Source organism: Ailuropoda melanoleuca, chromosome 2 (assembly GCF_002007445.2).
Source record: "Ailuropoda melanoleuca isolate Jingjing chromosome 2, ASM200744v2, whole genome shotgun sequence".
In the NCBI taxonomy this organism is placed as follows: domain Eukaryota; kingdom Metazoa; phylum Chordata; class Mammalia; order Carnivora; family Ursidae; genus Ailuropoda; species Ailuropoda melanoleuca.
Window position 1 is genome coordinate 52,667,683 of NC_048219.1, and position 26,863 is coordinate 52,694,545.

Consider the following 26,863-nt stretch of genomic DNA (forward strand, 5'->3'; position numbering starts at 1 on the left):
GGGGGGGTGGGAGTGGTGGGGGGGCGGTGGAAACAGGAGACGGAGAATTAGTAGCCCTGTGATCACTTTCAGGGTTATGATGGAACTGATTTAAAATGCAAAACCGCGTTCCATTGTAAACACCGAGACAAACTGGAAGCTGAGAGGAAGTAGGATTTCATTTAGTGATTTCCAATTTTAGGATTGAAATGGGGGTGGAAAGATCCACGCTATTTATTTTTCCAGAACTGAGATTGCCCGTTCTTTTTTTTTTNTTTTTTTTTTTTTTTTTTTTTTTTGTGGGATAAGTGAACATGGACTGATATATTACTTCTTTGGGCTTCCATGCTAATAAGGCATACTTCCCACAGAATCTGACAGAAAGGATGAATACCTTGCCCTGCTAATGGTTAATTTGTAGTGGCATGTGTATTTCTTGAATGTTCATGAAGTTTTCTAATTCATCAGCACACAATTGGGCTTTTTTCCTCCCTTTCCACAGAATGAAATGCCGAGAGGGCAAGAGGTTCAGGGTGTTGTATTATCCCTCGGCCAATGTATTTACTACCCAAAAGTTATTGCTAATTTTTTTTCTACCTCAGGAACAAAATTGTTCTTCGGCAAATAATTTAGTACTGACCACACTTTCAAATGTTTATTACTGTCGAATCTGTCACAGATTGCATCAAGCCACAGAGATACTAATCTATCTCATGTATTTGAAACTCCTCTGGGAAACATATATTCGGCCTTACTGCTGAGTGAACATGACTGTTAGGATTATAGAGACCATACACAGTGAAGAAAAGCAGCATCGCTTTTCTGAATGGAAAGTAAACAATAGGGCGATTGTCGGCTTACACATTGGGGCCAATAGCCCTACTGCTGAGGAGCTCTATGTAAAAACCAAGATCAGCAAGCAGTCTTGATGTTTTCTACTTGGAGTTGGATGTTGTCAAGGATTCAGATGAGCCACCCCAGTGAGTATGCAGGAAACAAAACAGGATATTCTTGTTTAAGGACTGCTTTCTGTAATTATGTTGATTTTTTATGCAACACTTGAACTTTTAAAAACTCAAGGATGCATAAGAACTACTCCAGAGGAGAATAAATGATTGGGATTTTGTCTTAAGTGAAATGTTATCTTGCGTTCGTAACAAAATTAACTTGTTTGTATTTGTGAGTGGGTCTACGAATTAAGTATACTTAGACTATGCCTGTTTTGTCTCCCCACCTCACACACACCCCCCCACCACCATTTTCAAACGGGAGGTCAAGTTGTCTTTGGAACATCATATTTCCTGCTTGGAAGAGGCACTGGATTGTATAATAGTCTGACAGGAAAGTTTCAAGAGTACCAGGAGTTTCCCCTGGAAGGCTTGAGGGGGTAAATGTGCAGCCTCTATAAAGTTCTTTCCTTGGAGGCATCATGAGCTGTTCCATTGTTGTGTATACAAAGTCTTCAGAATGGAAACAGCTAAACTAAACTGTAAATACTCTAAGGAAAAACGTCTTTGGAAATATGCGCTGTGGGCTTGCTTGGAAACATTGTACTTTTATCTGTCCTTCCTTGCTGAGGAAGGAACATCTGTTTCAGCCCCTTGCCGGTGAATGCTATCGTGCTGCAGACATCCGGTTACTCCTTTCCCATCCAAATATCAGTTCTGTGTATTAGACAAGGGATGTAACATATTTGCATGCCAAGAAATCTGATTTGGTGACAATTATTTGCCCTTTATTTTAACAAAATTACTTCATGCTCCTTTTCTTTAATCAAAATGCCATGAGATTTCCTATTTCACTTGAATAATTCTCATAATTTTACGACACAATGAAAGGATTATAGATTAGCACAGGTCAATCTCCTCCATATTCTCCTTATGTTTCTTAAGATTCCAATCCACAAAAGGTCTTGGACCACATAATATTTCCTGGTCAAGGACACCGCAAGGTCTCTTTGCAGAAGCACCCCAGCTGAGCAATCATATTCCAATGGCAGTGTGCCTTGAGTTTTAACCATTGTGATTCAATGGAGAAAATGAAATGTAAACTAGATGTTAACTGCCGACTTTTGTCAGGGACTTGCTGAGAATGCTGATTTCTCTCTAAGGGTGAGGCTTATAAAATAGAATATTGAATGGAGCTTAGGGGTCAGCCTAACTGGCTTTGAATCCCAATTCTACCATTCCGCAAGCAGATTACTCAGCCTTTCTTTCCCTTGGTTTTCTCTTTTATAAAATGAAGATCATAATCATTCCGATTATTCATTGCTGCATAACAAAACACCCCAAAACTTGGTTTAGACCAATTTGGTTTAAACCAACAATATATTATTATCTTTCCTCTTTTGTGAATGACTATACTCCGTTGGGGCGTTCTCACTGGGGCTGGTCATTCTGGCAGGGTTGCATACCAACTGGATAATAGGCTTGAGGGGGCCGGCCATCCAACATGCTTCCTTCCCATTGTGGGCTGGCAGCTCACTTGAGGCTCACTTTACACCTCACCTCTTTATGTGGCCTGGGCTTTGTCACAGCATGGAAGCCTTAGTCTGACTTCTCACATGGCAGCTCGAGGCTCCAAAGGAACAAGGCAGAAGTCCAGACCGAGTCTTGTCTCTTCTGCCTCATTTTATTCATCAAGCAAGTCACTAAGGCCAGCTCAGACTCAAAGGGAGAGAAGTTAAACCCTACTTCTCAATTTCAGAAGTAGTTAGTAATTTCCCAGGATCTTCGATCGACCACAGCTGCCATATCTACCACATAGCATCTTGTAAGAATTATATAATTCATCTATGTAATGTACCTAGACCAGTGTCTGACACTTGTAATATACTTTCTGTAAAAGTCAGTTATTCTTATGTTCTAGTCCTGACCCCATTTTATTCTTCTTCTTTGCATTTATTGCTCTTTGAATTTACTTGTTATTATAGTTGTATATATGAGTTTATTTTCTCTCTCTTACCTAAATATAAACTTTACAACCATAGGGACTTCATTTTTTTCCTCAGGACCTAGAAAGATGCCTGGTATATAATGAGAGTACTGTGAATATTTGTTGAATGAGTAAGTGAACAAACCCCAGGCGAGTATAGATCTTGGATGTTTGGTTGTGGAAAATGAGAGTATAATTGGGGTTGGGGGAATATTATGATTGGAGACAATCAGAGAGAATTGACATTCTGATTTATTGCTTTAGAAATTAGGATATCATCTGTTATCTGGAGCAGCTTTTAACTAAACTGTCTTAAGAAGGACAAATATATGAACAAGTCCCACTTGGCCTCCAAAATAGCTGACAATTGGCACAATTCGAAAACTGCTCTCTGCCACCCACAGACCTTAGACTCCCATGGGTCTGGGTGGAAGTCCCTGCTTTGCTGTTTGCTTGCTTACTGACATGACAAGTGTTTGTAAACTTCTCTGGGTTGTAAATCTGCAAAATCAGGCAATGAGGCATACCTCATGGGGTTCCTATGAGAATTAAATACAGTTGACAAAGGGTTTCAACACAAGTACAGGACACAGTTGATAAATACGTACCAGTTTCCAAAAATATTGATGATAAACGATTGATATGACTTTTAATAGACTTATTCTTTATATTAGAGGGATGGCTTTTCAATTTTTATTCTTCAAAAACTCCTCATATGGTCCAAACACATTTTAAAATATTAAAATAATATAAAGTTCACATTTTATGAATTCTATATTTAATCTGTGAGCATATCGATCCATAAATTGACCTTCCTACTCCACCCGGTATTTGACACAGGAATTGAAACAGAATATTGTATAAGTCTTAACAAGGTGCTAAAAATAAATATTTACATTTATCAAGAAAAATTGTGACATCGAAGGAAGTAAACATCATGTCCAAAGATCACTTCCTAGAATTCAAGGGAATTCCCCCACCCCAGCCCCTTCACGAGGATGTCCAAAAGTCAGTTACTTAATCAACAGTAAGAGAGCTCAAAAAATTCAAAGCACTCAGAAGTTTGGGGAATTTTTTTTTAAAGGAAACCACTTCTCCTTGGTTTTTAGTGTACTTATTATTTAAAAATAAATTTATTCACCAAGATAAACTGATAAATATAACAATTTTCTTTCCTCAACACACACACAAAATCAATTCAAGATGGGCAATTTATGGATACAAGCACATACTTACATAAATTCATAGTGAGTAAATTGGACAAAATTTTTTTCTGTTTTATTGTTTTGGAAAAGCTCTCAAATATTTCCTACACTGAAAAACTGCACTAGAATATGTGGAAGATAGAAGTTAGAAAAAAAATGACTTAATAGAGCTTCAGTCTTGTGTCTTTGAAAGTACAATATTCAGCATGGAGGTTGCATGTTGCTGGCAGCTGGACGGTACAGCATATATTCTGTTCTCCAAGCAACAAAACACCAGAGCGTGCACATAGCAAGCACAGTTCAGTCCTCCAACATGAAGGAAGGTACTCGAAAAAGTCACAGTATAGCATAGTATAATTTAGTTGATTTGTTCGTTTGAGCGGGGGAGGATGTACAAATACAGGTCTGATACCAGATAGTGGCAAAATTGAAATTACATGTGCCTGAGGTATAATACGTGATTAGTAAATATCAGTTTTCTTTCCCTCTTTCTTTTGAACTATATATATTTTTTTCATCTACTACCAGGATGCCTGAGCTCTGTAACTAAGAGTATAGCCACATGGGCTGCTATCACCCTATGGCTCTTTGTTCTCAAGTAAACAAACCTAACCTTGGTTAAGCATTAACCAATGGCAGGTCAAGGACAATGGTTCTGTCAAGAACCAATATTTGGAGAGCAGAAACCCAGATGAAATAAACATAAATTAAATTCATCTGAGCATTTCCATAGTTCCATGTTTAGTTTCTTCATGATGATATATCACAAAGATAAGCATGCCAGAGCTTAACATGGAAGGGGGACCCATTGTTATTCCCTATCAAGATCTGATTGGATTAGATTTATATAAGGCTTCCTATGGGCAGATATTGACATTCATGCCACCACTATTTTTACTATACAGATGTATAGAAAAGGAATTTTTGTTTTGTTTTTTTCCTCCTTCCTCGCTTTACCTTTCCAGAGAATGTCGCTAATTCTACTCTTTAAAACAGTAAATCCAAATGGTAAGAATTCTCCACAGAAGACATGCCTAAACATTTACCTCTTGCTTCCATATTTATAGTAATGATCACTAATACCTGTAGTTTGGATTATAATTTGCCCAATTTATCCAACCAAGACAAAAGCTTTTTAGGGGAATTTCACTGTCTCGTCTATTATTTAACCTCGTGAACAAAAACACTGTGTTGCCTCACTTAAAAAGATTCATTGCAAGGGTTAAGGGCAGATGAGACAGGCGTCTACAGTCTCCTGGACTCACAAATGTACAAACAAGGGAACTAATTTTTCTCTGCTGTTTTTACAAAAAAAAAGAAAGCTTTTTTTCACACTAGGCAAACAGCAACTGGTTTAGTCTCATAAATTTACATCTCCTAAGTAGTGTCAGTATTCAGGCAGATTAGTTTAACAGGCCTTGTGTTATCATCCAAGGGAAAAAAAAATGAAAATATATCCAAAGTCATCTGGTTAATTAGAGGAGGTGGGGAGATGAAGTTGCTTCCATTAAGTTCTTTTGGAACAGTTGCAAGATCCACAAAATCTGTTTTTAGCTCAGTCATTCATCCTGTTGGATGTGTGATGTGTTTTCAATTTAATGATAATTGCCCTTTCCATTTCTTTGATAATTGCCCTCTCTATTATCATTTATGGAGATTCAAATTATAAATCAAGACAAGACAGCCAGAAAAATATTATGATTGTCCCTTCTGAGGCCACAGCCACTCAAGTAACACTGCCAAAGTCGGAGAGTTTAAGCCATTTTCATTTGCATGTTTCTGAACATTTTATTTTAGGGTCCAGTGGTTTTCCTAAAGAGGAGGTTGCATGACAATCATAGGATTGAATGATAATGGATACAGAGAATGTAAGTTAAGTTTCAGTGCAACAGTTATAAATCTGTATTTGAAATCAGAAGCTTGCTCTCCTGTTTGAAAGCAAAGGTGAAAAGTGGACCAGAAATGTTTGCTATCAGTCACCTGGTGTCCCCACTGAGGACACTGCACAGCCCTGCCTCCTCCAAGTTCCTCTCTCCTATGCCTTTTTTGGGGGGAAAAAAATGCCTTCTTCTCATTGAATATGCTCAATGATCCACACAATGAGATAAGTACGAAGACATGAGTGAGATTTTATCTAAGAGTCCAGGAACCATCTCCCAAAATGAAAGCCAGAAAATAAAAGTCCTCACCCAGCACATGGTGTTCTGAGGTGGGTCCAGCTTGTCCCTGCTCAGGAGATCCTAGCATTAAGTTCTCAGGAATTTGGCAGGCTGTTTCCCCAGAGACCCACTATTAAAAACGAATTGTATACATTTTGATTGAAATACATTATATTAAAAACAAAGTCAATAAATACACAGAACTCATCACTTCCTAATTATTGCCGTACTTCTCATTGTTTTCTATGTTCTTGAGGGCGCTTCTGCTTACTGTATTTGAATGTTACAAATGCCGGATCACGGAGTGAGAGGGTGCAGCTCTGCCCAGTTCTGCATAGGTAACTTGGGACACATGAGTAGCTTAAAATCCATGATGGCAATTACACCACTGATATCGAAAAATGCTGCAAATCATTGCTTTTTCCCCCAGAGAGCTGGTTGTTAAACGTTTTGCCGCCCAGCTCTGGACAGTAATAGAGTTTTGTAAGAGGGAGGACCTTGGAGCTGGGATGATCTGGGTTTCCTTGGGGCTCAATTAGCAGCTGCATGATCTCAGGCAGTTTCCTTAAACTCCCTGCGCCTTAATTTGTCACTCTCCTGCTTAATCTCCTTCAATACCTTTCCATTACTCTTAGGATAAAGTCCAGAATCCTTGGGGCCTCCTCTCCCTTATCTTTGCCCCAGATTTCTTTACTCCTTGAACCCTGTAAGTTCCACCTGCCGAAGGGCTCTCACATCTGGCATGCCCTTCCTCCTGATGTGAAATGTCACTTTCCCAAGGTAGACTTCCCTGAGAGCAACCCCCTGTACCTCCCACAGAAGAGGTTAGGACCCCCTCGTAGAGACTTTCACAGAACCCTGAACTTGTCCTCCCCGCACTTGTCAGCAGTGTTAACAAAAAATTTTTTTAAAGATTTTTTAAATTATTAATTTGACAGAGAGAGACAGTCAGCGAGAGAGGGAACACAAGCAGGGGGAGTGGGAGAGGAAGAAGCAGGCTCCCAGCAGAGGAGCCTGATGTGGGGCTCGATCCCAGAACGCTGGGATCACGCCCTGAGCTGAAGGCAGACACTTAATGGCCGTGCCACCCAGGAGCCCCAACAAAACTATTTTGTATGCCATCATTTGCTTAATACGAAAGCCACCTCTGTGCCCGTGTTCCTCACGCATGTTGCTTTACCCCTCAAGCTCAGCTCTATGCTTTGCTAACCTAACCACTTAAATTTCATCTGTAGGATGTCTGTTTTAGTAAAGAGCAACCCTCTTTTCCTAATCCCTTGTTCCACCTAAGAGGCATTCCGGCATAGTGTTAAGGACCAGGACTCTGAGACTATCTCTTAGGAGCTGTGTGGCCTCGGCAACCTCTCCGCAGCTCCATTTCCTAATTTATGAAGTAGGGTTAATAACAAAATCTGCTCTCTAGGGGTCGTTGTGAAAATGAAGTGAACCCACCTCCCATAAGGGGCTCAGAGCAGTGTCGATCACGTAGGAATCAGTATTTAACAGTCTGGTAGTATTTCTACCTGCCTTACCTCTCTCCCTTTCTCCTAATGACATCATTTCCCTTCTGTGGAGGATTCCCTTCACTTCTATGGAGGCCCCACTCTTCCATTACCTTTGAGGATTATAGACGATCCCATAGCTTTAACTGTCCATCAGAATGACACCCAACTCTCTTGTGCTAGTTTCTCCCCTAATTTATAATCTTACAGTCCCAGCTACTTATTGTCACCTCCATGAGACTTTTTGACACAGAAAACACAAGGTACCACACCTGAATCCATCATTACCCCATCAAACTAGTTGAGTCTTTTGACATCTGTATTTCTGTTAACAGCAGCCCGATTTCTTTAGTGAGGCTCCAAGTTCCTAATTCATCTGTCTCTTCCCTCTCCTATACTGCACATCTCAGCAGTTGCCAATTTCTATTGATTGTCTCTGAAATACCTCTTGCATCTTTTTCTTCCTTTTAATTCCCACTGCTCCCATCTAGTCTAGGTCCTCATTAATCTCTTTCTTGTCTGGACTATAACAATAGCCTACTATCCAATCTTCACAGCTTTAGACTCAGCTTAACAAGAGCATTCTTCTAGAATTAGACACTCTTAAAACACATGTTTCTCTCCTCCCTCCCTCTTCTCCTTCAATCGTGTGATGTTTTATGTCTGTCTTCTGTCTGTGAAAGCAGAGACCTTCACCAACTCTTCACCTCTGTATCCTCAGCATCTAATAGTACCAAAAAGAACTATTTATTAAACTTAGTACTACAACTATTAAATATTATTATAGTATTGGATACTATATTATTAATAAAGAATATCATTATTAAAATAGTACTATCAAATGTTAAACACTGCTCAAATATTAGTTGGGTTAATTATTGAATAAATCTGTTTTCTGTCCTTGCTCTGATCTATAGTACACACATTTCATCTACTTAAATTGGATTTCTGGTTAATTCACTCCCTTGCTCAAACATCCTTAGCCCTTCCCAATTGATTGCCTACTGTCTAATGTCCCCATCCTGGAATATGAGGCTCCAGTTAAGAGGCCAGTCTTGCCTCTATGAAAGCTCCATTCTACTCAGAATATTCAGAGTTGTTGCTGTTGCTTTAATTAGGGAAATGGTAATATTAGTCATGACCTCAAAGCCTCCCTGGCCTACGTCATGCAGGGCAACAGAGAAAGCAGCAGAGCTAATCTTCCCTAAGGATTTCACTGGCTTCTGTTAGTTAAGAGTTTTAAGAGTTTATCATCATAGTTCCAGAAAGGGCCACGGAAAAGGGATGTGCCTCTTTCAATAACAAAATATTAAGGCTGAGGAGTTTCCTCAAAACTTCTCAGAACAGTTTTGCCTTATTTAGATGTAAAAGACAAAAAAGATAAGACTAGAAATTTCTGCTAGTTTACTTAAATTCATTCCACTTTGTTTTTTCTCTCTAGATGAGATAGCATTGGATGCACTTTTTCTCTAAACTGGCTTCTTTTCATTCTTGAGCTTTTTTTCATATTGAATTATGTACTCTCTTCTCAGTGTATAGTCATAATTATAGTTCCTTCATTTGCATCTTGATGATCAAAATGTTGCTTTCACATTACTTGGAATTTATTTCTTCTTGAATCTCATAGATTTCCCCCTAAAGTATGGTTTAAAGAATACTCATTCTAAATTGATTGTTAAAGTCCTGACCTTGCATTTTTTTTGTAAATATTGATACCATTGCTATAGAACAGATAAGAGTTACTCAGACATCTGAGTTCTTTAGATGCTATTGTTTTCAAATTGGAAAGTTTCCTAAAGTACACAAAGAGTAACTCTTTTCCAAAGAAGAGGGAAGTTTTTATCCAACAACTGTGATGTGTTGTATTCAAGGGTGACTAGCAAGTCCCATTCTGATACACAAGGCATTCTCAAACCTTAGCAAAAATCACTTATTTTGTACATTTGACTACACTTGGTTAATGCTGCCCTCATTAGGTTTGCTCACAAAGTTAACATGTATGTTCTGTATGTAAAAAACATATATAAAATTAATTCTATTCCTGTAACATTCTAAGTTATCCAATATGGTGTGCATTGAAACTTTAAACCATGTGCCTAAACTGTCAAGAAAACATTGGAAATTTTTTGAACCATGCATTTTCAAATATAAATGCCTATTAAAAAAATAGAAGTCTGGGGGCGCCTGGGTGGCACAGCGGTTAAGCGTCTGCCCTCGGCTCAGGGCGTGATCCCGGCGTTATGGGATCGAGCCCCACATCAGGCTCCTCCGCTATGAGCCTGCTTCTTCCTCTCCCACTCCCCCTGCTTGTGTTCCCTCTCTCGCTGGCTGTCTCTATCTCTGTGGAATAAATAAATAAAATCTTTGAAAAAAAAAAATAGAAGTCTGGCTGTCCATTCAAAAGCTGTACTCATTGCTACAGTTATCAACAATTACTCAGTTACCTTTGATCTCTTAAAGATAGCATAGTCTGAGAGCCAATATTAATTCATCCTACAAGATGAGCTTCTTTTTTTAAAAAGAGATTTTATTTTTAAGTACTCTCTGCACCTAAAGTGGGGCTTGAACTCACAACCTGGCGATCAAGAGTCACACGCTCCACTGACTGAGGCCTCCAGGAGCCCCTGAATTGAGCCTCTTTATTACACATAAAAATATCCCTCTTTTACAAAATTACATAAGCAGATGTCCATCATTTCTATGTTAATTTCATGTCTATTAGCTAACCCTGAGATGAAAAAATTGGCAAGAAAAAACACCTTAAGTGCTACTTTATTCCTTTAGCTTTTTCAACCATGGTCTAAGATATTATGCTCATCTGTGAGTGGACTTAACCAAGGACAGTATGAAGCCTGGAGAGGAGTCTACCTAGCAAACTTTCCTTTCTTCCTCATTATAGAACCCTTATAGCAATGTTGGACCTTCATCATAAAACATGGTGTTAGGGACAAAAATTCAGTATTAGACTTGGTTGAACTGCATCCAAGGACCATCATTTTGATGCAAGATCACATGGAAGAAGGGTGTATGTCCATTTTTCATCAACCATTTTAAGGTCAAGCTTTGCAGCCTCCCTCGGCCATTTCCCAACAAACTTAGAGTTTGGTGAAAAACTAAAAATTACTGGTCTCCAAAAACTTACTCTCTTGCTCTCTTACTAGTAATTTATACATATAAAAGCATTAAGAGAGTCGTATTCTTCACAACATACTTGCACCGAGGATACAAGTGATATTTATAAGTCCCTTGACATTCAGGAAACAGCTAATACCTCATCTGGCTTCCAAAATGTATAATGGTTAGCTCGTCTTGGAATTCTATTATTTAAAAATTCACTACAGAGCGCCTGGGTGGCACAGCGGTTAAGCGTCTGCCTTCGGCTCAGGGCGCGATCCCGGCGTTATGGGATCGAACCCCACATCAGGCTCCTCTGCTATGAGCCTGCTTCTTCCTCTCCCACTCCCCTTGCTTGTGTTCCTTCTCTCACTGACTGTCTCTATCTCTGTCGAATAAATAAATAAAAATCTTTAAAAAATAAAAATTCACTAAATAATACTTTTTTAATAGGCAGTCATTTTTTGGTCCATTCCCTTGATGAAATTATGTCCGTTTTAGGCTAGAGACTGCTTGATTTTCTCTTGCAGGTATGACTCACTAGATGGAAAACCCATCCATCCACACACTGCTGCATTCGGAATTAATTTTAAGTATTCAGAACCTACTTATAGTACCTTGACTTTTAGAGCCTAAGTGTGCATAAGGGAGAGCGCTACTTAACAGGCCATGAGCTGGATTTACCATCTCAGCACTTTGAGAAACTGTAGCTGAAGGCTACATCTCACCATTTCTCTAAGTTAGCATTTCACTCCTGGCAAAATGTTTTTGACTGGAATAGGCATGTTCAACAGAGAAAGAGAAAGCTATTAGTGGTAGTAAAATAAATACTCACTGCTTGAATAGTAATAATCAATAAATAATAAAAATGCCTTCCATCAAATATGTACAAGGTAAATTAAACATACTCATTTTATTAAGAGAGAAATGAATACTTATCTGCTACAAAGGTGGAATGGTCTAGAGTCTTCCCATCACTTGTGTGATGTCAGCTAAGTGTAGTGTCAGGGGTGAGGAAACAGTCAGGAGGCCCATTTATAGCTGCCATTTGCAGAGGCTCAGAGAATTAGACACTGGTTTCTGAGGGAAAAGATTCTATTACCAATAAAAAAATCAAGCTTCTTCCCTGTCTATCAATGGAGAGCAGGCGCTCTCTTTGTTTTAGGACATGTGTAATGTTTCTTTGAAACTTTAATCATTGTCAACTGATACTAAAGTGAGCCAGGTAAACCTTTCCTTATGCTTTTGGAAAAGAATAATTGACAACTGAAAAACAGGCTGTGGTTCCTAAAGACCATTAAAGCAAACACAAAGTTTCTGTAATCTGTGTGTTTTTAATACATGGACGTGTCAGATCGGAGGGATACGGTTACCTAAAGAAAGAAGAAAAATCCTCTGAGCCATTTTATTTTTTGCATTTAAAATGCTTCTTGCACTCACATTAATATTAACTTTATGACCTTCTCACATTGTGGTATAATCACTGAAGAGGAAACCACGCACCCTCCCTTCCCTGGGTAAAGACTTGCTTTCTGATTTGCCCTCACTCACATCTGTGCTTACAGAAGAAACAGATGCTCAGCTTCTAAGGGTCTGACTTTGGCCTTTTCCCTCCTATCAAGAGAGCAGAAAGAAAGGGGGTTCCCAAGCGATGGTGGCAGCTTTCCAATGGCTGGCCCGTACTTTCACATTTAAAGTAAGCCGGTGGCATCAATGGGCTGTCTAGTGACTAACAAGATAAGAGTGCAATTGATCTTTTTATTAACCCATGCCCCCAGATGGAGGGGCAGGCTACTCTTCCCTCCTGGGTTCAGTTACACTGCTCAGTTCCAGAAACATTTTAGACCCGCTCGCGTTTTTTGTCTGAGCTGATTCTTGAAGCACAGGGGCACCAACACAGAGATATCCCATGTCATCTAAATTCTCTTTTCTGAAACTCCGAACTAGTAAATGCCTTTATAATTTGCATCTGACTCAAAGCAATATTTTACATACATTGAGAATGTATCTTCAATCTTATTATACTCTTTCCATGCTGAATTTGAACTGTGGGTTTGTTTGTCTTCCTTCTAGGTCTCGGACAACTCACTCTAAGCCACACAACTAGTTCTGAAGAGTATGGAGCCTACATAGAGTCATAAGGTAAATGATTAATTTCAAAATATGACATCATGGATTCTGTTGTATTATGAATTCCAGCATTGTGTAAATGTGTTGTTTCTCCTTCATCTGTTGGAGACTGGGTTGTGCTGGGGAAACAATAAACTGCGTCTGCGGGCTGGCTCTCTTCAGAGTCAGGTTATGTACAGTATGTTGCTGCAGGCTGGCTACACCTCGATTTTTCATAAAAGTCTTCTCGTGATTTTAGGAGGCAACTGCCGTGGGGTATGCCAGGACATCACAGATCACATAGTCAAGTGGAAAGCCATTAGAGCCGTTATTTTCATACGCGAAGCCCTAAAGGATTGGGAAGCATTCCTTTGTAGAAATAGCAGGAGGTACAAAACGCCCCGTTAAGGCCACTTGTACCACAGGCCAAGTCAGATGAGGAAGTCTGTGGTAAAGGAACTTAGAGAGGATGGACTTGTATTTTTGTTTCTCTAAATCAGCCACCATTTGCTTTCCTGCTTGTTAAATAACTGTTCATTTCTAGACGGTATTGAATCCATATTAAGGTACATTCAGGATCTTTGATATCACCTACAGCAAAATGGTGAGAAGCCTTGGCTTCAGAGCCAACTGAAATTCAAATTACGGTGCTGCCATTTACTAGCGATGACGCGGTGGGCTTCGATTTTTCTCATCCGCAAAGTGGGAGAAATAATAGTACTCACTTCCAAGAGCTGTGGCATAGTATAAACACATGAGTAGAGGCCAAACATTTAAATTATTGCCTACTACCTAGTAAGCACTAGATTTACTGATGAACTAAAGGACTTTTATTTCACCTCCTCACCTGGTTTCAACGTCTTCATTTTCCTTTAGTCCAGAAACTTGGTGGTTGTGGGAATTATTAAGGGAAGCAAACTCCCACTTCCCTCTTAGCAGCCCTTCTCCTAAAGGAGATATATTACACCTTTCATGTAAATGCTAGGAAGGGAAATAATTGGCATCCCAGTGCCCTTTGAATGGGTCCCTGGCTAGCGCTAGGTGGTGTGACATGTAAAGTGACCTGAAAGCGGGGTGCCTGCCAGCTCAGCGGTGCAGTGTGGTGGGGGAATCAATTAGAAGACTCGTAGCCATTTCAGAAACATGCAAACATCAATTGGCATAGAGTTTCGGGAAGCAGAATAAAAAGGGATCTACGAAACCAAAAGCCTTCCAAAGGGATGGAGGCTCTGTTCTTCCAAATCACAGATGGGTGATTGTGATTACCATTAGATCTTAATGAGCCTGTATCTGTCTAAAGACTTCATCTCTCCAGTAGATTCGTCAGTAGTCCGTGTTTCCACTAGTATCCATCCTTCTCTTCTAATAAATGTAACCATCATGCTAGTTGGTCAGAACAAGTCATTGGATTTCTCCCTCCTCCATGAGCAAAAATGTGCTTCTAAAATCTACCATCCCCCTGTTTCAGGACTGAAAGGAACAAACACAGAAAAGAAAATAAATAACACCAGTGTAGGGCTTATAGTACCCTGGAACACCTAGATTCAGTTCTGGGTCAGTAACTGCTCTCTGACCCAGTTTTCTCATCTCCAAAATGCAACTGGGCACTATCCTACTTCTAAAGATAATTTTGAAAATAGAAATATGCGCAATCGATCTTTTAACACACATAGGGATATGGTTTATTTTACATAATTTATATATTTCTTACAAATGCCATCATTGATTATGGCTGTATTTTTATTTTAATAACTGGACTCAGAAAATGATAATTAAGAGTTTTAAAGAAGTTATCTGCTGAGCCATTTAAAGACTGTTAATCTGAATAAGAAGTAAGACCTAAACTGAAGTTAGAATCTTTTTTTTTAATTAACCATACTATTATATTTCACAGTGATACTTAGTGTTAAAATCATTTAAATGGGCAATATTCGGCAAAGTAGAAATAACGATGTATCTTTTAAAGAATAAGTATTAATAATAGACAATCTATTGGAAGACAAAATTTCTTGTAAATATATAGATTCCATTCCCCATCATGATTTTTACTGATATGCTGGTATGAATAGTTCTTTCATTTTCCAATTTTCAAAAAATACCCAGTAAATATAGTAGATCTCAATATAGTCTTAAATAATGATCACACAAATATTATTGTCTTAACATAATCTTGAAAAAGATCACGCCACTATAATATTGAAAGTAAGGTGAGTAATAGTTATAGTGGAAGAGATAACATTAGCTATTAAGACAATGCTTTGTGTAATACTTCAGAAGTTTTCAATTGTTTTATGTTAAAATATTCCAGCATAATTTTTCTGGGGTCTTTATGCTATAAATAAACTTTGATCACTATGGTAATGTAAGAAACATGAATGGATAATGTCTACTCCCTATAACCAGCATTTCAGGTAAGTGTCATTGTGAAAAATATGTGGCTGGGGTAGCATCTTTGACTTCTAGTCCCAAACCTCCAGCTGAATTTTCTGAGTGTTCTTGAACAATTAGCAAAGATCTAACTAAAATTTTTTGATATAAAATTCAGAGAAATAAATAAAGGAGTTTCAACAATGAAGGCTAATTTTTAAGAAAAACTTTCAAGCAACAAAAATGTCTAGCAAATTCTAACAGACACCAAATCCACATTCTGCTCTCAGGCTTTCCTTCAACCTCTGCCCCTTCCTCTTGTGCATGGATTCCATCATTTCAAGAATGAAAGGGTTAGTTTAAAATGACTCCTGTTCATATTCACTAGAAACTTTAAAATCACAAAAAAAGTACAAGCTAAATGTATTATTTTAGTCTCACTGACTAGATGTTTAGAAACCTCTTTTTAAAAGTTATTTAGCTAATTTTATTGGGGGTCTCTAATATCTCCACAACTGTTCCACAAGGGAGTATGAAAAGGGTATAAAGTGTGACCCTTGTTTTCTGCAGTTTATTTATAAAAGTAAAATCAACATATACAAAGTAAATACTATCATCACAAAAAAATTATGTATGTGTTCATCTCAGTATTATAAATTGTAAATTCTGCAGGAGCTATGATGGAAGAGGTGGGATCCAAGATGGGGATTTTAATAATGAATACAGCTTGGATATGTAGTTTTCAGGGCCAAATAACCAATGGTCCTATATTTATATTATCCAGGGTCTATGTAATGAGCTATTTGACCACTAAAAACAAAGCAAAGGAGTAGTCAGATGAAGGCGCTGGTTAATTGACCGTGAAAGCAAGGTAAATCCCAACAAACAGGTCTTTCTCTCTTCCATGCCCAGAGAACAGACATCCCACCAAAAGCCCAAGGTTACCTGGACTATGAGGCTCGCCCCTCACATTACAACAGTGAAGATTCCATCATGGGTAGAAAGAATTTCCCCCTCAGGAAGAACTACAGCTATTGTAGCTGAGTTCAAGTCTTTAAGACCCAATTGTTGGCCTTGGACATAAAGCTTACCGAGTAACCCCATCTATCCAAAATAGAAACCCAGGGTCTCAGAGGCTCATCAAGCATAAATGTTCTCTCCCTGAGGACTCAGTCTCCTCAGTTGTTCCTGCTGGCCCATCAGCTGCTGTCTTTGGGTTTCTGACCAGCCCCAACATGAACCAATTGAGAAAGAGAAAGCTAATACCATTGGCACTGATAGGGAAAGATTTGAGAATATGGAAGGTGAGTCCCTGAATTAGTTCTATGAATTAACCATTTGCTGTCTAGGGAAAAAACGAGATCATTTATATTAATAATCCAAAACTTTACTCACACAAAGAAAATTAAAATTAGATACTGTACTTGAAACTCTAAGTTGCATTGTGATGTGAACGTAAACTGTGAGTATGCTGCTGGCAATGATAATCATAGCTACCATGGATTGCGAGTGTATTGCATGCGTGGCATTCTGTCATATGCTCTAATTTATTTATATCTCATTTAATCCTCACAAAATTTTTAAATAGGAAGAAAGTATTGTCCCTGCTTTTAAGATAAAGAAATGAGGCTCAAAAATTTAATTTGATCAAATTTAACAAGGTACAGGTAGCAGAGCCAGGACTCGAACCTATGTCTATCTAAGGTCAAAAGGCATGCTCTTTCCATTATGTGCATTACCTCTCAGACAGTGCTGCCTCACTGTCTAATGATGCTTTTCTTATATACTCAGGTATACCAGGAAAATGACTAAGTTGACAGTTTTATTGCATGTATGTACATTAACATCAACCAATACTTATTATTTAGTCCCATGAAGTCAATGAATGTTTTGCAAGCAGATGGGCTACAGATTCAGAAAAATCAATGAGTATTTGACTAAGCAAGTGAATTATGAAGAGTAAAAGCATCATATGTGCTTTTTCTTGGAAGTAAAGGGAAAGCTATGGTGTTAATAAAACGGACCCAATGCTAATGACTTCGAGCCCCCCACCGCCCCAAGTAGAAATCAATCAGACTCTAAGGTTGATTTTGCTCATTTCATAGACTTATTTCCCAATGGAGTTCCTTCATTTTGACATTCAAAATATAGAATCTTATCATGGCTCTTTACTTTCAGATTCAAGGACAGTTTACTTCTTAATCTCTTCTCATTTATTATTCACTTTCATATAAAGCTCACGTTGTCTTGTTTTCACATTCTTCATGTTCTTACCCACTCTCTAACAGACTGTTCTCACTGTCTGGAAGATCTTCCATTGATCTTACCTTTTCTTCCTTATGTCTCTTAAGTCTTCACTGTATTCAGCTTCCAGAATCTGTAGTTCTGATTTTGCCTAAAGCCTTCCCAACTAATTAGATATAAAACATTGTAATCCTTTTATGGAAATCATCTTTCCTCTATAGCCAAAGGCATCACCAGTGGTAAAATGTATTCAATTTTGTATATAACAGTAATTTCAACCACTAGATTGTACTTTTCATTGATCTATTTTTTCTGGGTAGAGTAGAAGTGCTATTGTTGAAGATTTATAAATATCAAAACACAAGGAAGAAAATAAAAGCCATTGTTTATGCCAACACCCCAAGAAAAACATTGTTAACATTTTGTTATATTTCTTTCCAATTTTTTTTCAGAACATTTGGTTGTGTTTTAACTTCAATTCTCCCTGCCTTGATATACTTTTACACTGCTTTGTTTCTCCTAAAATTAAACCCTCTAAGATTTGGATTCATCCAGTTCCCTAGATTCATAAAAGCCAAGTGACCAGTCGGAAGGTTGACCATTGAGAGGTCTAGTGAGGTACTGATTCATAGAAGTCTGGAAGTAGTCGTAATTCTGGCTCGTTTACAAAGATCAGGTCTTGTGTGAAATTCCTGGGTAATTCGCTTTGCTTCCATTATGTGCTAATTTCATCTTAATTAAAATTACTCTGTTTTATTGTACAGAAGCTAGAAAAATATATTAATATTGGATTATGTAAGACATGGTATTATAAAATAATAAATCAGCCTTCTTGATTTCTAAATTAAATTAAAGATAAAAAAAATTTTGTTTTTAACTAATGCTGTAAATGCCCTCTGTGGGTTTTATCTACTGCCCATCTTAACTACGTGGAAAATGAAATTTTCTTATTCAGATATCTAGACTTTTTATTCCCTCAGCTCATTTTATCAAGAGTGATTCATCACTTTTTATCTGGTGAACAGACATTGTCTGAAAACTTAACTTTTTCCATGTGACTTACCTGCCCAATTTTTGGGTTCGAGTTTTTATCCTTTAGACAATTCGGAAGGATTTTGCCCTTGTGTAATTGCTAAGCATCTCATTTCTTCCACCTATTAAAAATAATGTTTGATTATTCTGCCCAGGTTTAGACAGTTATCCAGTTTGATTTATTTGGTAACCATACTTGTAAGGACACTAACCAACATTTCCCCAAAAAGCATTAAAACGTGACCTCATAGGAGAAACAGCTTTACAGTCTCACTGAATCCCTTCCTCACAGTTCCCCTGATATAAGGTGTATCCTTAAGCAACTAGCACAAAGCAGACCAGCATCAGCTATTTGTAAACAAATGAATAATACCTTTCAAGGCATCAAAACCCATTCCCAAGCTAAGAGGACAAAGGTTCTGAAGGCTAAAGGTTTCCATAGCTGGCAAAATCTTTCTGTTCCAAAAAATATACGCTTCCTTAAATGCTACCTATAAGCCTCTTGCCCATGAGAATAGCATTTCTCACACCTTTTTTCCCCCTCACACCACGTAATAGAGAGATGAGGGACTACCCAACTTAAATCCTGAGTGTAAAAGTATTGAGAAACAGCTAAGTATATTCAGGCCTCTGTAGTGTAAATTGTGCAGACAACGAGGTTATCAGCACCATTGATGAGGCTGAGGACTGAACAGCTGGGGGTGCTGAGGTTCCCCAGGCAATGGGGGTTCAAGAAGAGGATGGTGAATTATCAGGACGATCAAGACACCACAATATTTTAATCTGCACACATTTGGCATCAGGACAGACACTGCCCGCAAGAGGTCTGTGTTTTATTAAAATCTAAACTAATTCCCCTTGTTTTATGCTACTGAATGGCTCATTTGCTGTGGGACCCTCAGGGGGTAAAAGGCAGGGAAACAAATTAAGTCAAACTGCAAAAACTTGTTAAGACTACGCAAGGTGTATTTAGTTCTCTTATTGTTACATGACATGTTGGGAGGGGAAAAAAAAAATCTGTGGGAAATCCACCCTGACTGATCAATGCAACCTTTGAAATATGCAACGAAAACACAGTACGTAATATGCGATAGTATAAACAAATCGTTGTCTCACTTTCTGGAAATGGTGTTGGCACTAGGATGAGTTGTGGATGAAAAAATTCCAAGAAAAGCAAAGACATCTCTCGGTAAATCAGTAAGTTTCCTGGTTAATGAAGAGCCAGGCTTTGCTATGAAGGACTTGACGCTCAGGGGTTACGAGCAGGTCTTTCCATAATGGTTGCCCCTGACAAGTGCTAACGAGGGACTCCTATATGTGCCTGGAGAAAGAGGGAAATAGAGACATTTATGACTTTTGCACCACCCAACCTACACAAAAACACACCCTCACCTAATCCCTGTCTATAAAAGTTTATTTATGTAGCTGTAAATTGGAAAATCTCAAGCATAAAACTCTATATCTATTAAATATACAGTGGTTTAGTGGACTGGAGACAGGGCAGCCTTGCTTATTTGTGCTCTTTCTGTCAGCGATGACATGAGATCATAGGGAATCCATCTCTCTAAAGCCACGGAATAGCTCCCAGTCATTTGTGGCTTCATTAGCAATGTCGTGATGTCCCTTAAGGACAAAACACATAAATGTTCTCCTGTCACTTACAATTGTGTCAAGGAGAAAACCAAAATGAACTTGCAAAGTCATGCACCAGCTCAATTTTGGAAGAAAAAAATATCTTCCTTTGAAGGAAACGAAATCAATCCCCAGTTCAAATTAAATTTGGGCTATTCTGTGAAGCTCCAATACACAGCTCCAATAACCATCAGTACTTATGGACTTAAAATGCAGGCAAATAATGTTTCATTTAAAAGAAATTGAATGAGGATTACTGACAGAGAAAGTTTTAATGCTATTTTATCATTAGTTAAAGTTAAATCATGCCATTATTGGCTCAGTCGCAAACATCTCAATCCCCATTCTTTTTTTTTTTTTTTCCCCAAATGTTACTAGAAGCCCTTTGCCTGGTTGGGCTTGTGTTTTCATCTTATTAAAACCTTGTCATGCAAATGTATCATAAGTGTAGCCTGAAGACTTCTGTCTCATGCAAAATTTAGCTTAAATTCTACTGGCACGAGATCCTTTGTTATGCACAAACCTTCTGTTTGGTTTGCTGACATTCTTCTTAGTCGGCTCTCATGGTGATTCATTATCTTGTGATATAGATTTCCAAGTATCATCTTTGTATTGATTTTTTTATCTTTAATAACCACTCCACAGAAGATGGCTCCACTGGTGTCATTGATCGCATCAAAAATTCAAGGCTTACAGAAATACTAGAGGGCTAATTGGTAGCAGAACATTTCAGACTTAATCTTAATGCAGTCTTAATCTTCTGCATTAAACCTACCTGAAGGTTTCCTTTTGGAGTCAACAAGCGGAAGGTTAGTGCTTCGTTGAAAAACACCTGGTGAGCCTGCCAGAACATAGCAATAAATGACTACGGACTTGGAAATGTCACTTCACAAACACTGAGAAACTAAGAGCACTCCCTTCATCTGGGGCCTTCCTCATCCGAATGCTTCTCGCTTTGCCTTTCCCTCCATACAGCCAGGTTTACTTTTCTGTGTCTGTGAAAGAAAAGTCCCCATGGTTCCAAGGCCCACGTGCCTCTGGGATTTGAGATTTTCCCCCAGTTTACCAGTAGAAGGCTTCCTCTGCAGAAACTTAGAGCGAACGTCCTATTTGTGTAAATGACTTCAACCAAGAAATTTAGGACTGCCGGGATGCGCCCGCGAGTCCGGAGTCCCAGAATATGACCAGGTTCGCACTCTCACACCCCGTGTGTGGAGCGTGCAGATCTGCTCGAGGTCATCAGAAGGCCGCCAGAAGACGCAGGCGCTTTCTGCAACACTCGAGGGAAGCTTGATTATAAAGCTGGAACTGGATGTACTGTATCCTTGCTAAAAATTTTTTGTGAACCTACTCTGTGCCATCCCTACATCAAAGCATAGTTGAGTCTAACCTGGAAGGTGCCCTCGAGAACCTCAGCTTCAGAAGCCTATAGTTGGAAGCTGGAAGCCAATTGAGACACACATGATAACTAACTAGATGGACGGCCATGTGAGGACGGGGCTTTGGAATCCACACCTGAATTCTATTCCACCTCCAACACTGTGCTGTGTGACACTCGCTGCCTCCCTGAAAAAGGAGCGATAGCTGAAAGTGTCTTTCTCGTGAGAATAAAAAGGGACAGTGCATACAATGCTGATATGAATGCCATCACCCAGGCACCTCAAAGGCACGTTACTTATTAGAAAACAATAAAAGAAGTCATTGTTTTTTCCTCTGTGTAGGAGTTGGAGAAGTCCTTTAAAAGCAGGTAGAAAAGAGAGATCAAATTAAAAGATTGTATATATCCTTCTTTTTTGGCAAAGTTTAGAAGAAAGAACTATACATATACAGTAGTTCAGCATTATTGATGTAGCATTAAACACTGAAGGGAATTTGGAATTTTTAAGACATTTGAAATTCGAGTCAAGGCTTTAGAAAGGCTGGGAAGAAAAAGTGATGAATCAAGGATGGAGGCCATTGTGAGATTTGCCAAAGGTCATGGTGAGTTTTTGATGTGTAGCGTTTAGGTACGTGAACCTTGAATACGAATAACTTTTAAATCCCCAGAAATGACAGTCACAAATTTCAAAGTTTCTCATTTTCAGAATGAGCTGTAAAAATCTCATAAATAAAAGAATAAATGTATAAGGGTCTAGACAACTGATTTCAGTAACAATGTACTGATACAACTTATTGCTGAGATTGTCTTCAAAGTGTTACATTTACAATATGAGCGTGGATTTCAAGTAATTTACCTAGGACATGACACATAAAGAAATAGCAAATGCTTATATGATATGAATTATTTTTCTATTCCAGTCATTATTCCTGTTGCATAGTTATTCCCCTCACAGAATTTAGTCATGTCCCTGGTCCATAAATACTCATTTGTTGATGAAACTCAGTTTGCACCCTCTTTCCCAAACAAACAACTTTCAACCTAGGATAGTAAAACGTTTTTCAAGCAGCTTCATTATGGATAATCTTTTTTCATTGTTGTGTATTTGCCTTTCAAGTTGCCTTCCCACAAAATAGTTCGATTTCACAATTTCCCAAAGAATTCATTCCACTTGCTGCCTCCTTCTTTTGCCTTTTATTTTCTTCTTTTTTGCTCCCTTCTTCCCCTTTTCTTCTTTGCTGTCTTCTTTTTTTCTGTTACCACTGCTTTTATCCACTTCATTTCCATATCTCTGCTCCCTTCCTCCCTTCCTCTTGCCCTTAGTACGTTATTACTTGAACTAAAACCCCATGCACAGAAATGCAAGTTTGATTCACATTTTATTTATCCTTTGGATATTTTATTTTATTTTCTAAAGATTTATTTAGGGGGTGCCTGAGTGGCTCAGTCAGTTAAGTGTCTGCCTTTGGCTCAGGTCGTGATCCCAGGGTCATGGAATGGAGCCCCAGGACAGGCTCCCTGCTCAGTGGGAAGTCTGCCTCTCCCTCTCCTTCTCCCTCTGTTCCCTCCCCCAGTCATGCTCTCTCTCTTGTGCTTTCTCTCTCTCAAATAAATAAAATCTAAAAAAAAAAAAAAAAGATTTAGAGAGAGAGAGCACGTGCACGTGCATGCAAGACCTCAGGGAGGGGCAGAGGGAGAGGGGGAGAAAATCTCAAGCAGACTCCTGAGCCCAGAGCAGAATGTGGGGCTCCATCTCATGCCCCTGAGATCATGACCTGAGCCAAAATCAAGAGTCAGAATGCTTAACCGACTGGGCCACCCAGGTGCCCCTATCCTTTGGATATTTTAAATAACAATCCAAGGAGTCCCCTAGTCTGGTGCTAAATTCATTTCACATCTGTCACAAGAAAGGATTAATGCATGAAAGGGAACAAGAATTCTACCAAACTTATATGCTGCAAAATTCAGTAAGGATAATTTCTTTTTTCCTTAACCTTTACCTTTTTTTTTTTTTCCTTCAGTGTAACAAAAATTCAAGGTCTCTGTAGTCTTCAATACAGGAAAAAAGTGCTTTTGCTCAATAGTAAGTTAATATGGAACACGAACAGTAATTTTCCATTCTCTATTTTTAAAAACATCAAAATATAACAAAAGGGAAACATAGGTCTCTCCTTTCAATACACTAGAAAAAAAGACATTCAATATTAACCAGTTTTTTCTGAAAGGTTTTCTTTTTTTTTTTTTAAATAGTATTATCTATCCCTTACCATTGTCAGGGAATTAAGTTTTTGTTTATTAGGAAAATAATACTGTTAATAGTATTTGATTCTTGACCAATAATCAAAAGACCGGAATATAGTAAAATACCACTGACAAAAATATATCTGTAATTTTTCCTTTTTATTACATTCCTTTGTAATACTTACAAAAACACCCAAAAAACCTCCTACAAAACAGAGTTAACAGAGATTTCTAGTCAAGTGAATTTTTAAAAAAAAATATTGGGCTTATATATAAAATGGCCCAGAGGTGAAATAAAAAAGTTTTTACACTTTCAAAGTGTTCCCTTTTAAGGGCTTTCTTCTTCTGATCACAGCTCAGTACTTGCTACACTCTCCCAATAGAGGCCCTGTATCATTCCACAATGGGAGCCACCTTTGCAATCATTACTGACCCTAGGCCTGAAAGCATATCACACATGCCTTTCAATTTGCCACTGTGGAATTTATGTAACTTCAAATTATAAATTGAATGCCCAATGGACAAAACTGGCTTCTTAACTTTTAGTCACATAGTAACAATAACTGCCACCTTTTATGCAACTATGATGCATAAAAGGTGTATTATCTTGTATTATCTTGAATTCTAACAAAGACCCAATATGAGAAATACTATGATCTTCATTTTACAGATATCATATAAATAAACGAATGTCATCCAAGTGCACACAATCAATAATCATCCCACATAAACTTTCTGAGTTTCTATTCTGTTGGGCAAATAGCAATGTCCTGCATCATTGCCGTTTGCCAATGATTAGTGAATGGCGTTGCTTCATTTGGTTTCATTTATTGTAATAAGAACACTAACATGAGATCTGGACTCGTGACTTGTCTGTAAGTGTACGATAGAGCATGGTGAAAACATGCAGCATGTTGCACAGTAGACCTCTAAAAGTTACTCTCTTGCCTAAACTGCATCTTCGGCAGCAAGCTTGCTGTCTTCAGCATGTCTCCCCCACGGGTCGGGTATGCCTCAGAGGCTTGCACGGGCACCCCTTTCACTTTGTAAATGATGAACAGCATGATCCGAAACGGAGCTAGAAACTCTCTCTCTCCTGGCTCCTCCCGCCTCGCCTCTGAACACCACTCTAATCAGGCAAAAGACATGTCAGGACGCAAGCTATTCGACACATCTCCAAGGCTTCCGTCTTCCCTGCGAAACTGCTGGAGTTTTCGCTGCTTTGGGACTATCTATCTTGCACCCGTCGGTCGGGTGTACGTTTTATAGGCAACAGCAGTACTTCCGCAGACGTATGACAGCGTGTGGTCAGGATTTAGATGAGTGAGTACTTGCACCGGAAATCCGGTATGAGCACAGGCCGCCCCCTGCCGCATGCCCAGGGCAGTAGCCACCGAACCGGGCAGGGAGACAGCGGCCATGATCCAACGCAATCCAGATGTCTCTTCCGTCTCCTCCTCTTCCCACACAATCTTCCATTGTTTTCTTTGTCCTTGGGCAATATTTCTAAGTTTTTAAAGGAGTAAAAGAGCCCAGAAAATCGGAAGAAACATGTGTTAAGGCCGAACAAACACACCACCCATTGTGCAGTAAGGCATTTTTGAAAAATCAGTTGTTTCAGCTTTTTAAAAAGTTTGCTTTCATTATCTTTTTCAAAAGCATCTGATTTTTATAGTAATCCTTGGTCAAAGATTTAAAAGAAGAGTATCCTTAGCTTAATTTTCCAATTGCTAAGGCAATTTTTGTGAAAGTGCCATTTTGGATGTCACTGGAGTCAATGATGTCCCAGCCACTCGCATAGATTCTGATGTTTACATATTGCTAACTGTCCATTTATTTCATTTTACTCTGAAATCTAGTGTGTTGCTTGGGTTCGCTCTCTAGTGAAGGGTTTTGTTTTATCTTTTCAAAACACTTGTTTTTTCTCCCCCGCCCCCCAGTCATGCCATGTAATCTCTTTGTACCTTAATATCTCTATATATACTTCAGAGAGAGAAAAATGTAAAATATTGTAAATGTGTTGAGAGCTTCCGATCACTCTGAAGCAGTAATTAATCATTCAAAATCTCTGATGTAAAGACAGCTTTATAAAACAGGCCAAAACAGGGTTGGAGGGGTGGACTTGCCCAGGAAAAGGAATAAATAAAGTTTAAAACTAGCCAGTAAATATGAATTCTTCAGAGCATAAATGAATAGCTGATAGCCCTACTGAAGAAAAAGAAGGAGGAGGAGGAAGAGGAATAAGAAGAGGAGGAGGAGAATAGGGAGGGGGAAGTAGAAAAGAAGAGGAAGAGAAAGAAAGGAATGAAAAAAAGGAGGGAGGGAGGGAGGAAGGAAAGGGGAGAAGAGAAAGAAAGAAAATGTTGGCTTTATTAGTTCATGACTGCCCTTCACAGTATGTGGACAAAATGCCCACTTAGAAGCAAACTTCAAGTAATGAGAGGTGGCAGCTTCTAGTGATTAGTTTTTTTCCTAAGTGATCTACAAATGTGGCATTTGACTTAAAGTTATCAGGTAGAGGAGTCTGTCTAATTCTTACTCAATTATTCTGTTACTAGAAATAGCCCTTGTTCATATTAGCACCTTGCTCCTGTATTAACTGTTTAAATATTTGATTTGTATGACTTTCTGGTTAGTCAAGATCTAAGAAAGCTATCTATATTCTCCAAAAAACAGGTTGTTCTATTTATTCTGTAGAAAATCATTAAGCAGTAGGAGGGCAAAGAAAATTAACATAGAAAAACACAACAAATTGTATCAACTTTGTATAAAAATATTAGTAGCCATTTTCTCTAGGATGTGAATGTAGCGGGGGAAAGCTGGTGTCAGGCAGACATAGATTGATTTCTTCCCCCCTTCTTTGCTAGCTGTACTCTTGGTCTCTCTGAGGCTTAATTTTGTCCTCGGTAAAACGGTAAAATGGATATGATAACTTCTGTGTAGTTTAAATCAAGCAGGAGAACACAA

At 38.6% G+C, this 26,863-nt stretch overlaps 1 protein-coding gene across 2 annotated transcripts in view; it reads left to right on the forward strand.

Moving 5' to 3' along the window:
• The window catches only part of ADGRL2 (adhesion G protein-coupled receptor L2), a 609,194-nt gene that overhangs the window by 108,982 nt on the left and 473,349 nt on the right, over window positions 1-26,863 (forward strand). For both annotated transcript variants that reach the window (XM_034653754.1, XM_034653755.1), the window contains one exon: window positions 12,967-13,035. The gene's annotated coding sequence lies outside the window, so the exon portion shown is untranslated. The remainder of the gene's footprint in view (window positions 1-12,966; window positions 13,036-26,863) is intronic.